Genomic DNA, 11,246 nt, shown 5'->3' with positions numbered 1-11,246 from the left:
GTCAAAATTATTAGCCCCTTTAAGCTAAATTTTTTTCGATAGTCTACAGGATAAACGATTATTATACAATAACTTGTCTAATTACCCTATCCTACCTAGTTAAAGCTACAGGTTTTAGGCACTATATAAAAACGCTGTATAATGAGGAGGATGCTTTGTCTAATAAATTAGGCAAATGTGAACTGTGGATTTATTTTCATATAAGGATCTCTCTATACTCAATTTTTCCACATTGCATTTAAGTGCAGAACGCTTGTGCAAACACCTGTAGTGAGTTCTTCTTGAAAAACAAACAAACAAAACAACTTTGCATAATACAGCAGGGCTGTGTGGTAAAGTAGGTAAATAACTACAAATAAAACAATAAATGCAATTGCTGGTGCCCATCTCTGGCATCACTGTGGCACCATCTTGTGGCAACGGGGGCAGTCAAGCTAGTAATGGCAATTCCATCTTGCCAGTCAGCAATCCTTTTCAAACCTATGAGCAATATCCCACAATTCAGAGAGAGCTGACCTGAAAAAAAAGTCTGGAAACGCGTATAACAAGATCTGCACGGTTGGTTTGCAACAACGAATGAATACAAGAAAACAATTAGTAATCAGGAGGCAAAATCATTTCTTTCTTTTCCCGCTGTTCATCCCGAGCAAAGGCCATTGTTTCAAATTATGGCCAAGTCCAACAGCCTTTGAATGAATGAGGTGGACGAGGCTTTTCACAAGCTCTGTCCTGCAGCAGAGAACAAGGAGTCCAGTCAGGAGCCGAGATGCACCTCGCAGCCCAAGCAGCGTTTACCCCCTCGCTTTGTACGCCACCAACAAAACACTCTCCTCGCTTTGCCCATTTGAAGCTCCCAATTAACACTGAATGTCCTTGGAGAGATCAGATGCCCACAATTATCTGCTTGTGCTTTGATGCTGCAGACTCGCCATCACTTCCAGTGGATGCACATTAAAAACAATCTTTGTGGGTCCACACACGGCACAATGAGGCAGGACAGTGCTGCGTGCGGATTCTTCCGCTGGGCAACCCACAAGTAATGAGTGCTCGATTGGAGGTTTGGGTCATTTCACTCACATTCCAGGGCACAATGCTGCCAGGGCACGGCTAATGCCCGTCAGAGGTTTGCTGCGTTCAGAAGGATGACGGTATAGGGCATGTTTTGGCATCCTCCAAAATACGATGCTATCCGTGCATGAAGAAATAAGCGTTCAGGCTCTTGAAGGACTGACTATGGGAGCAAGCAAACAAACAAATGCACACAAACCTTGTCTGTCCGTCCGTCCATCCGTCCGTCCATCTATCCATCTGTCTGTCCATCCAAACAAACTCTTACAAACACTATTCACTGGCTTTTACCATAATGCAAAGGCAAACATATCTCATACCTGCAAAATCAGTCAAAGCAATGGACTGGTTTCCATTTAAGGTTCCCTTAATACTGACCCTCGGCTGGGTCAGTTGGCATTTCTGTGTGGAGTTTGCATGTTCTCCCCGTGTTCGCGTGGGTTTCCTTTGGGTGCTCTGGTTTCCCTCACAGTCCAAAGACATGCGGAATAGGTGAATTGGGTAAGCTAACTTGTCTATTGTGTATGTGTGTGAATGAGAGTGTATGGGTGTTTCCCAGTGATGAGTTGCAGCTGGAAGGGCATCCGCTGCGCAATAATTATACTGGATAAGTTGGCAGTTCATTCTGAATAATGGCGACCCCTGATTAATAAAGGGACTAAGCCGAAAAGAAAATGAATGAATGAAGGTTTTACAATAAATAAAGGTTTTACAATAAACCCCAATACCCGAAACTTACCCCAGGCAGGTTGGGGGGGGGGGGGGGGGGGACGATAATAATAATAATAATAATAATAATAATAATAATAATAATAATAATAATAATAATAATGACTCTCAGTAGTGATTATTAAACCACACTGAACTGAGCTAAACTGAACTGAACTTAAACACTACAAACTGAACTACACTGTTCCTATTTACTGTGACCTTTTATGTGAAGCTGCTTTGACACAATCTACATTGTATAAGCGCTATACAAATAAAGGTGAATTGAATTTAATTGAATAATAAATGTAAAAAAATGAAATCTAATCAAACACCAATTCACATTTCCCAACTTCAGTCTTCCAAAGCTTCTGCAATATCTGTAATATTCACAAAGTTCAAAATCACCTCCCAGATATCCCCAAACTCAGAGGATTCATTTTTTATTACATGTATAAGAGCTTTTTAAGAGCCAAACGTGTTATTAGGTTCCTCAACAAAAGTCCAATGGAGGCACGATTAACATTTTTCCAACACAAACCAATACAAGGTCTTGCTTGTATTATGGCCCGTTTCCACTGTGTGGCACAGTACGGTACAGGTCACCTTTATCAGGCTTGCGTTTCCACTGGCAAAACGATACCAATGGTACTCTTTTGGTGGGCGTGGTGTACGACAGAAAGTGCTGGGTACCCTTTGCAAAGGGTACCTAAAAAGAGGTATTGTACGGTTCGCTTTTTGGTACCTTTTGACAGTGAAACAGCCATAAAAACGTACCGTCCTGAACCTTACCATACCACTCAGTGGAAACGGGCCATTAAACATTAAATTCCACACCGCATTTGAGTGCAGAATGCTTGCAAAGCACCAGTAATTAGTCCTTAAAATCAAACAAGCATCCATCCATCTATTACATAAACACCCATCAGTTTCCCAAAGCTCAGGCCTAGTATCAAAATAAAATGCAAGTCTTGGCAGCATGTTTCAACTGACAGAAACTTGCACCGACTAATATTAAATATACCAGTGCCTTTGTTATGTTGCAGGATGCAAGATTTTGAGAAAAATGAATTAAAGGAATAGTTAATCGGAAATTAAACCATGATTTATTCACACTCAAGACATCCTTGGTGTATGTGACTTTCTTCTTTCAGATGAACAGTGGGAGTAGTTTTATATTTTATCCTGCCTCTTCCATGCTGTATAATGGTGTTGGTAGTAGCCCCTTTTTTGAAGCTTCCAAAAACAAATGAATCTGTTGTCAAACTAACACATACGCCACCAGAGGGTTAACGCAAGTCTTATGAAGTTGATCGATGAGTGTAACAAACATATTTCCTTTTTCCTTCGGCTTAGTCAATTTATTCATCTGGGGTCGCCACAGCGGAATGAACCGCCAACTTATCCAGCATATGTTTCACACAGCAGATGCCCTTCCAGCTGCAACCCAAAACTGGGAAACATCCATACACACTCATTCACACTCATACTGTCTCGACCACCAGCGATCTCTATGTCACGATCACCAGCGATATATACAACCAGAGATCACTGGTAAATACACTCACATTCACTAAACAGATAACAAGACTCAGCAACAGTGTGTGTGTTTGAGCAGTACTTATGGTCCATGAATCAGTCCTTGAGCAGCTTCAGCTGTGAGAGTGTAATCAGTCAGGATCTGGAACCAATTGTGAGTGTGTGTTGCATGGCTGGGTGTTGTAGTCCATAACATGGCGGATTTGTAGTTCATGTGAATGCGAGTGTATTTACCAGCGATCTCTGGTTGTAGATCACTGGTGAACGTGACACGTACACTGCGGCTAATTTAGTTTATTCAATTTATCTATACCGCTTGTGTTTGGACTGTGGGGGAAAACGGAGCATCCAGAGGAAACCTACACAAACACGGGAAGAACATGCAAACTCCACACAGAAATGCCAACTGGCCTAGACAGGACTCAAACCAGTGACCTTCTTGCTGTGAGGCGACAGTGCTAACCACTGAGCCACTGTGTCGCCATAATTTTTATAATCTAAACTCAAGTTAGTGACTTTTGGTGGCTGCTGAATAGACATTTTTAGTAAGATGCATTCATAGCGGAAGCTCTGGACAAACCATTTCAGTTCAATAACTAATCCTAATGAGTATGGTGAACTTAATCCATTTGAGTAAACAAAGCAATTTGAGCAAAGTAAAACCCAATAAATGAAGAGAACTCAAACCAACTGAGTACTGTAAAACCCAATAGCTTAAGGCAACTCAAACTGTTTGAGGAAACCAATTGCTACAAACCATTTGAGTCAAAAACTAATCTATACGAGTATCGTGAACTTACTCTATTTAAGTTGAAGTAATGATGTATTTAATTAACTCATTACCTTCAACCCTGAGTTCAAAATTCTTTTCAAATGAGTAGAATTAACTTTCAGCATATTTTGAGTTAACTACACTCATTTCATTTGATAAAGTTGACTGTTGGGTTTTACAGTGCAGAGTTTTTTTTTTTTCAGAAAACGATGACAAACAAGAAATTTAGTTGGCTTGGCATTACTGTATAACATTATACAGTATATTACACTTACAACATTCCTGGAGATTTGGCTACAAATGGCACACTTTCAGCAGTTGCATGAAGTCAGTGATTTGAGTTCAGAATTCAAAAATTTGAAATATTTCTGTTACAAAAACCCATTGATTCAATTCATAAGACATGTGATAATGCCCTGGTGGCATATGGGTCAGTTTGATGACCGATTCAATAGTTTACACTTGGATAATTTGACAATAATAGCAGGTTTGGCATGCTGTCCCGGGAGAGAACCCTGAACTCTGAGACAGATAAGCCCAAAGTTGCCGCCTGGTCAATGAGCATTAGGAGGGTACGAGATCAGGTATTTCTCGAGGCCCCATTAACAAGGATACATGCATGAAACCATTTAGAACATTTTGGGCACAAATGGGTTAATTGTCCTTCCTGAAGTATGGACTAATCCTGACTGAGTCTGCCTTGGCTATGAAACCAGGAGTTAAAAGGATAGTTCACCTAAAAATAAAAATCTACTCACTAATTACGGTCCCTCAAGTGATTCCAAACCTTTATGAGCTTCCATAAAGCTTCTTCCTTCCAATAGAAGATATTTTAAAGTAAACAATAAAACTTGGCTTAACTTTAAGTGCCAAGAAAAATTATTTTTGGATTGCATTTCTTAACTTATATGTCAGTTTATGGTAAAAGTACCAGAATTAATACATCTACTATGAAAAAAAAAAAAAAATATGAAGTATAAGACCAATTTATTTAAAAACAATGAAAATAAAAAATTTTGAATACTAAATCATCTTTAATTTTTGACGTATGCTATAAAATATTTCAGATTATTATTTAACACGTTTTCTTGTTTCATTTTTACAACAAAACCAAAATCAAGTGTAGTAGTGCAACGGGATTATGATTTTTTTTGTAAACCAACAATGCTGTGTGTAAACCATTATTTAAAGCAGTCATTCTTTAAATTACTTTAACAGTCATTATTTAAAACAATCAAAATATGGTCAACCATTTGGTAGAGTAGGCAGTTAAAGGGCTAAAACCGCTGACTTTTATAATAGGAAAACTAATACTATGGAAGTGTATGGTTACAGGTGTGAATGATGACAGACTTTTACTCTTTGGGTGAACTATCCCTTTAAATATCTATAGACCAATAATACCAACTGATTAGTCAATAGATTAATCTAAAATATTTAACATTAGTGACGTCCCGATCAGGTTTTTTTTTTTACCTCGAGTCCGAGTCCAACTCATTGAGTAGAGTATCTGCCGATACCGAAATCTGATCCAATACTTTAATGCATAAAAAAAATTTCAAATAAAGAAGAGCGATGAAACAGATTCAGGATATTCCTTATTTTTTATTAAATTCACCTCATTTTAACATTCAACAACTCTGTTAACAAACAGAGCACTTCTGTGAGATAGCTTGAGCAATCATATAATAAATAAATTCTTCATCTTTGGACTTTAGTGCAACAATGATAAAAAAAATAAATAATCTAATATAAAAACAAATAGCACCACAACTTAAAATACCGGGCAGGCAATCCCAAGTTTTCATATCTCACAGTTTGCTATGGAAATGTTGTCGTCATCAAATCAATACCTGGAGACCACAGACATACTCGCGATTTACGCTTCCAACTGCTTCAATGATCTAGTTTCCCGTCATTTAACCAATAGCATCTCTGAAACAAAAATGATGTCATGCCGCATGAATTGCTGTTTCTGTGTAAAGTCAAGAAAGAGGTTTAACTCTGTGTCCCCACATAACTATAGATGTGTTAAAAAATAATGAGAATATGTATATGTAGAATATATATATACTGTTGAAGTCAGAATTATTGGCCCCCCTTGAATTTTTTTTTCTTTTTTAAATATTTCCCAAATGATGTTTAACAGAGCAAGGAAATACACACATATACAAATTTCTGGAGAAAGTCTTATTTGTTTTATTACACCTAGATTAAGGCAGTTTTAAATTTTTTAAATCCATTTTAAAGGTCAAAATTATCAGCCCCTTTAAGCTATTTTTTCCGATAGTCTACAGAACAAATTATAATTATACAATAACTTTCCTAATTACCCTAACCTGCCTAGTTAACCTAATTAACCTAGTTAAGCCTTTAAATGTCACTTTAAGCTGTATAGAAGTGTCTTGAAAAATATCTAGTCAAATATTATTTACTGTCATCATGGCAAAGATAAAATAAATCAGTTATTAGAGATGAGTTATTAAAACTATTATGCAGAGAAGATTTTGAAAAACTGAAATTAAACAGAAATTTGGGAAAAAATAAACAGAGGGGTTTTTAATTCTGACTTCAACTGTGTATGTATGTATATATAGGCATCATGAAAGTATTGATAGCGCTTCAATTTTTCCACATTTTTTTATGTTACAGCCTTATTCCAAAATGGATTAAATTTATTTATTTCCTCAAAATTCTACCCACAATACCCCATAATGACAATGTAAAAAATTTTTTTTGAAATTGTTGCAAATTTATTAAAAATAAAAAACCTGAAAAAAAAAAAAAAAAAAAAAAAAAAAAAATCACATGACCATAAGATGTTTCAGCAGCTTAATCGAAGTTCACCTGTGGTAAATTGAGTTGATTGGACATGATTTGAAAAGGCACACACCTGTCTATATAAGGTCCCAGGGTTGACAGTCAAAGCATGTCAAAAGCACAAACCAAGCATGAAGACAATGGAATTGTTTATAGACCTGGGAGACAGGATTGTCTCGAGGCACAAGGCTGGGGAAAGTTACAGAAAAATTTCTCTTGCTCTGAAAGTTCCAATGAGCACAGTGGCCTCCATCATACGCAGGTGGAAGATGTTTGGAACCACCAGGACTCTTCCTAGAGCTGGCCGGCCATCTAAGCTGAGTTATCGAGGTAAAAGGGCCTTAGTCAGGGAGGTGATCAATAACCCAATGGTCACTCTGTCTGAGCTTCGGCGTTCTTCTGTGGAGAGAGGAGAACCTTACAGAAGGACAACCATCTGTGCAGCAATCCACCAATCAGGCCTGTATAGTAGAGTGGACAGACTGAAGCCACTCCCCACCAGGAATTTGCCAAAAGGCATCTGAAGGACTCTCAGACCATAAGAAACAAAATTCTCTGGTCTGATGAGACTAAAATTGAACTCTTTGGAGTGAATGCTAGGCGTTACGTTTGGAGAAAAACCAGGCACTGCTCATCACCAGGCTAATACCATTCCTACAGTGAAGCACGGTGGTGGCAGCATCATGCTGTGGGGATGGTTATCAGCAGCAGGAACAGGAAGACTAGTGAGGATAGAGGGAAAGATGAATGCAGCAATGTACAGAGCCATCCTGAATGAAAACCTGCTTCAGAGGACTCTTGACTTCAGACTGGGGTGACGGTTCATCTTCCAGCAGAACAATGACCCAAAGCACACCGTGGCTTCTCAACAACTTGGTGTATGTCCTTGAGTGGCCCAGCCAGAGCCCAGACCTAAATCCTATTGAACATCTCTGGAGAGATCTGAAAATGGCTGTACACCGTCGCTTACCATCCAACCTGATGGAGCTTGAGAGGGACTGCAAAGAGGAATGGGCAAAAAAATCCCAAAGACAGGTGTGCCAAGCTTGTGGCATCATATTCAAAAAGACTTGAGGCTGTAATTGCTGCCAAAGGCGCATCAACAAAGTATTGAGCAAAGGCTGTGAATACTGATGTACATGTGATTTTTCAGGTTTTTTTATTTGTAATAAATTTGCAAAAATTTCAAAAAATCTTTTTTCACATTGTCATTATGGGGTATTGTGTGAAGAATTTTAAGAAAATAAATTAATTTAATCCATTTTGTAATAAGGCTGTAACATAAAACAATGTGGAAAAATTATTGATAGAAGCACTATCAATACTTTCCGGATGCACTGTATATTCGAGTCCTGGTCGGGAGGTAATATCAAATTCTGATAAAGGCTGAAACTGCATAATCGGGCTCGATTTCTGATCATGTAATCGGATCTGGACATCATTATTTAACATGTATTAATCCATTCACAGATTTATCAATTGATCTAATCATGTATCTAATTAAACATCTGTCTGTGATATTTAAGAAACCCAAACCCTTACCCCTCAAAAGAAAACACATGGCCTTTTATGTCCACGAAGGGAAGTTTTGCCACATTTAACCAATGTGTAAGGATCATTTTGTCCATCACACACACACAGACACACACAGAGTATCTTTGCCAGCAGCGAGGAGGATCATTCTTGTCCTCTTTTTTGATGTCCCAATACAAGCCTGCAGTTACAGAACTGAGAATATAGTAAATCACAGGGGTACAGTGTCTCTCTGAGGGCAGGGCTGTTTGCATTTGGACATCACTATTTGTGGGCTCCTGACAAGATGTGACAGCCCAACTATAACTCACCAAACCCGGCATTTTGGTGCATTTTCCAGCATTACCCATTTACAATGGTTCAGTGGAGATTTCTTTATTTCAGCACAGACAATGGTCCCTTTCTTTAAGGCTGCCTCGTTCGCTCTTTCTCTCTCTCACACACACACACGCACATACACTCGCGAGCAGACTCACACACTCTCGCTCGCTGTCGCACGCATTTTGATGGTAATTAATGACATCACTGCAAAGCGAGGGGAAGAAAAGCTGAGGTGCGTTTGTTTGCTGTGCGGACCGTGGGAACCCCGAGCCTCTTGAGAGTGGCGAGTCAGGCGCTGGGACAATACTCACGCTGTCGCCTCTCACCCAAACACCCCCTCACACACACACACACACACACACACTCCCAGACCCTCACGGTGCTCCTCCTCCACAATGATCGACCTCTATTCTGCAGCGCTGGGCTAGGAAGCGGCTGCCCTCTTTCTGCCTGGTGCTGCAGCGCAACATTTGGCCTTCATGCACATGTGAGGAGAGAGTTTGATATGAATATGAAGAAACAAGCCTTTAAGCTCACTCTAGAGCTGGGCCGATAAACAATATTATATCGAATCGCAGTAAATTGATGTCAATAACAATGATTAGCTCTGGACTTTCTTATTCTACATTGATCTAAGAGCCAATTACAAAGCAGAAATGTGCAACAATGGGATCTAGAAGTAGGCATGGGACGATAACCATTTTCAAGGTTTACCGTGATTTGAAAAAAAATCAAGGTTTTAAAACCACTAACATTTGCTGTTATACTGTTTCTAGGGTATGGCGCAATCCCAATTCTATTTTTGTACCCCTACCCCCTTCCCCTTGGCCCTTAAAACCGAGTGTTAAGGGGAAGGGCTTCAAAATTTACCCCTAAAAATTGGAACAGCACTACAGCACCTGCTCACATCATCATATATCATCGTGATCTCTTGCTTCATATGAGATCAGACGATCACGACTGCTGTAGTTATTCCAGTTGTGTTATTTTTTGGTATTTATCTTCAGGAAATCACTGAAGGCATATATTATGTTATCTTAACGATATAACGTGGCAATAAGATCGTAACTATCCTGTGCATTTACACAGTGGCCATATTAATCTATGTAAACATCCAAAAAACAGCATTAACATTATAGCAGACACTGTAAAAAGCTCATTCCCAACCACTTTTCTGACAGGGTATTCGAGTGTCATCGAGTCTCAGAATGTTGTGGGACTGCTGTACAGGAGTTATTATTATAGATTATAGATCATGAAATTTAGTGGTTTTTATTTTAGCAGTTTTTTGAAAGGCATAACGGTAAAACACGAACGCGGTTATGAATATATTAAAGCACGTGCTTGTCAGCGCCAGTGGTGTAGTGGTTAGTGTGTTGACACATGCACTCCGGTGCTCACAGCGACCCGAGTTCGATTCCGCCTCGTGGTCCTATGCCGATCCTTCCCCTCTATCTGCTTTCCTGTCTATACTGTCTTACTGTACTATCAAATAAAGGGGAAAACCCCCCGAAAAAATAATTATAAAAAAAAGAAACAAACATGTGCTTGTTTGTTGTAAAAATTCATAATTCAAAAATTTGTAAATGACAAAAATACTAATTTGTGGATCTTTTTACTTCCGGGTGCAGCTGTCGCTGGTGTATTCTGGGAAATTTTCTTACCCCTTGGTTTCGAGTGTGGTCTTGAAAAATCTTCAGTTGAAGGGGTGTATACCCCTTGCCCTTAGCCCTACGCCTTCAAGCTAAAGAGAAATGGGACACCACTACCCCTTCACAGGAACGCCCAAAACAAGGGGTAGGGGTAAGGGGAAGGGCTAAGGGGTAGAATTGGAATTAGGGCTAAATACAAGTTTGTTTGTTTGTTTGGGGGGGATTTTTTTTACGTGTTTTTAGAACTATTTTATTTAGTACAAACTACAAACTAGGGCAACAGTATCTCCAGCACAAAAGGATCCTCCACATCAAAAGCTACTGTTCCAAAATACTTAAAACGTTTTTTATAATAAAAATTCAAATTTTCCCCAATTGAACATAAAATATTTTAACTCAGAAAGAACATATTTTAGAAAAGTAATTCCATTACCATGATACCATGAAATTTTATTCAAGGTTACCATACCATCAGAATCTTATACCGGTCCATCGCTATTTAGAAGTGTGCTGATATTAGAGATGCACCAAATGTTAATCGGCCACTGAAAATAGCTTATGCCATTTAATGGACCCTCTAGTTTGTGGCTTCAGTCATTGTTGAGATACTCTTTAAAATCTGGAAGAATTAACAAGTGATATCGAACTATATATATTGTTATTGTACAATATGCAAAAGAATAAATCGAGAATGTATTTTTGCCATATCGCCCAGTCCTGCACTCTACCATGGAACCTCAATAAGGAAAGCATTTTTAGAAAGGTAGAAAGAAGTTGGGGGTTGGCACTGCCCCACTTTATGTATTACTATGGGTCATGTAACATTGAAATAA

The sequence above is a fragment of the Danio aesculapii genome, chromosome 7 (assembly GCF_903798145.1).
Source record: "Danio aesculapii chromosome 7, fDanAes4.1, whole genome shotgun sequence".
NCBI lineage: Eukaryota > Metazoa > Chordata > Actinopteri > Cypriniformes > Danionidae > Danio > Danio aesculapii.
This window is presented reverse-complemented; position numbering follows the sequence as displayed.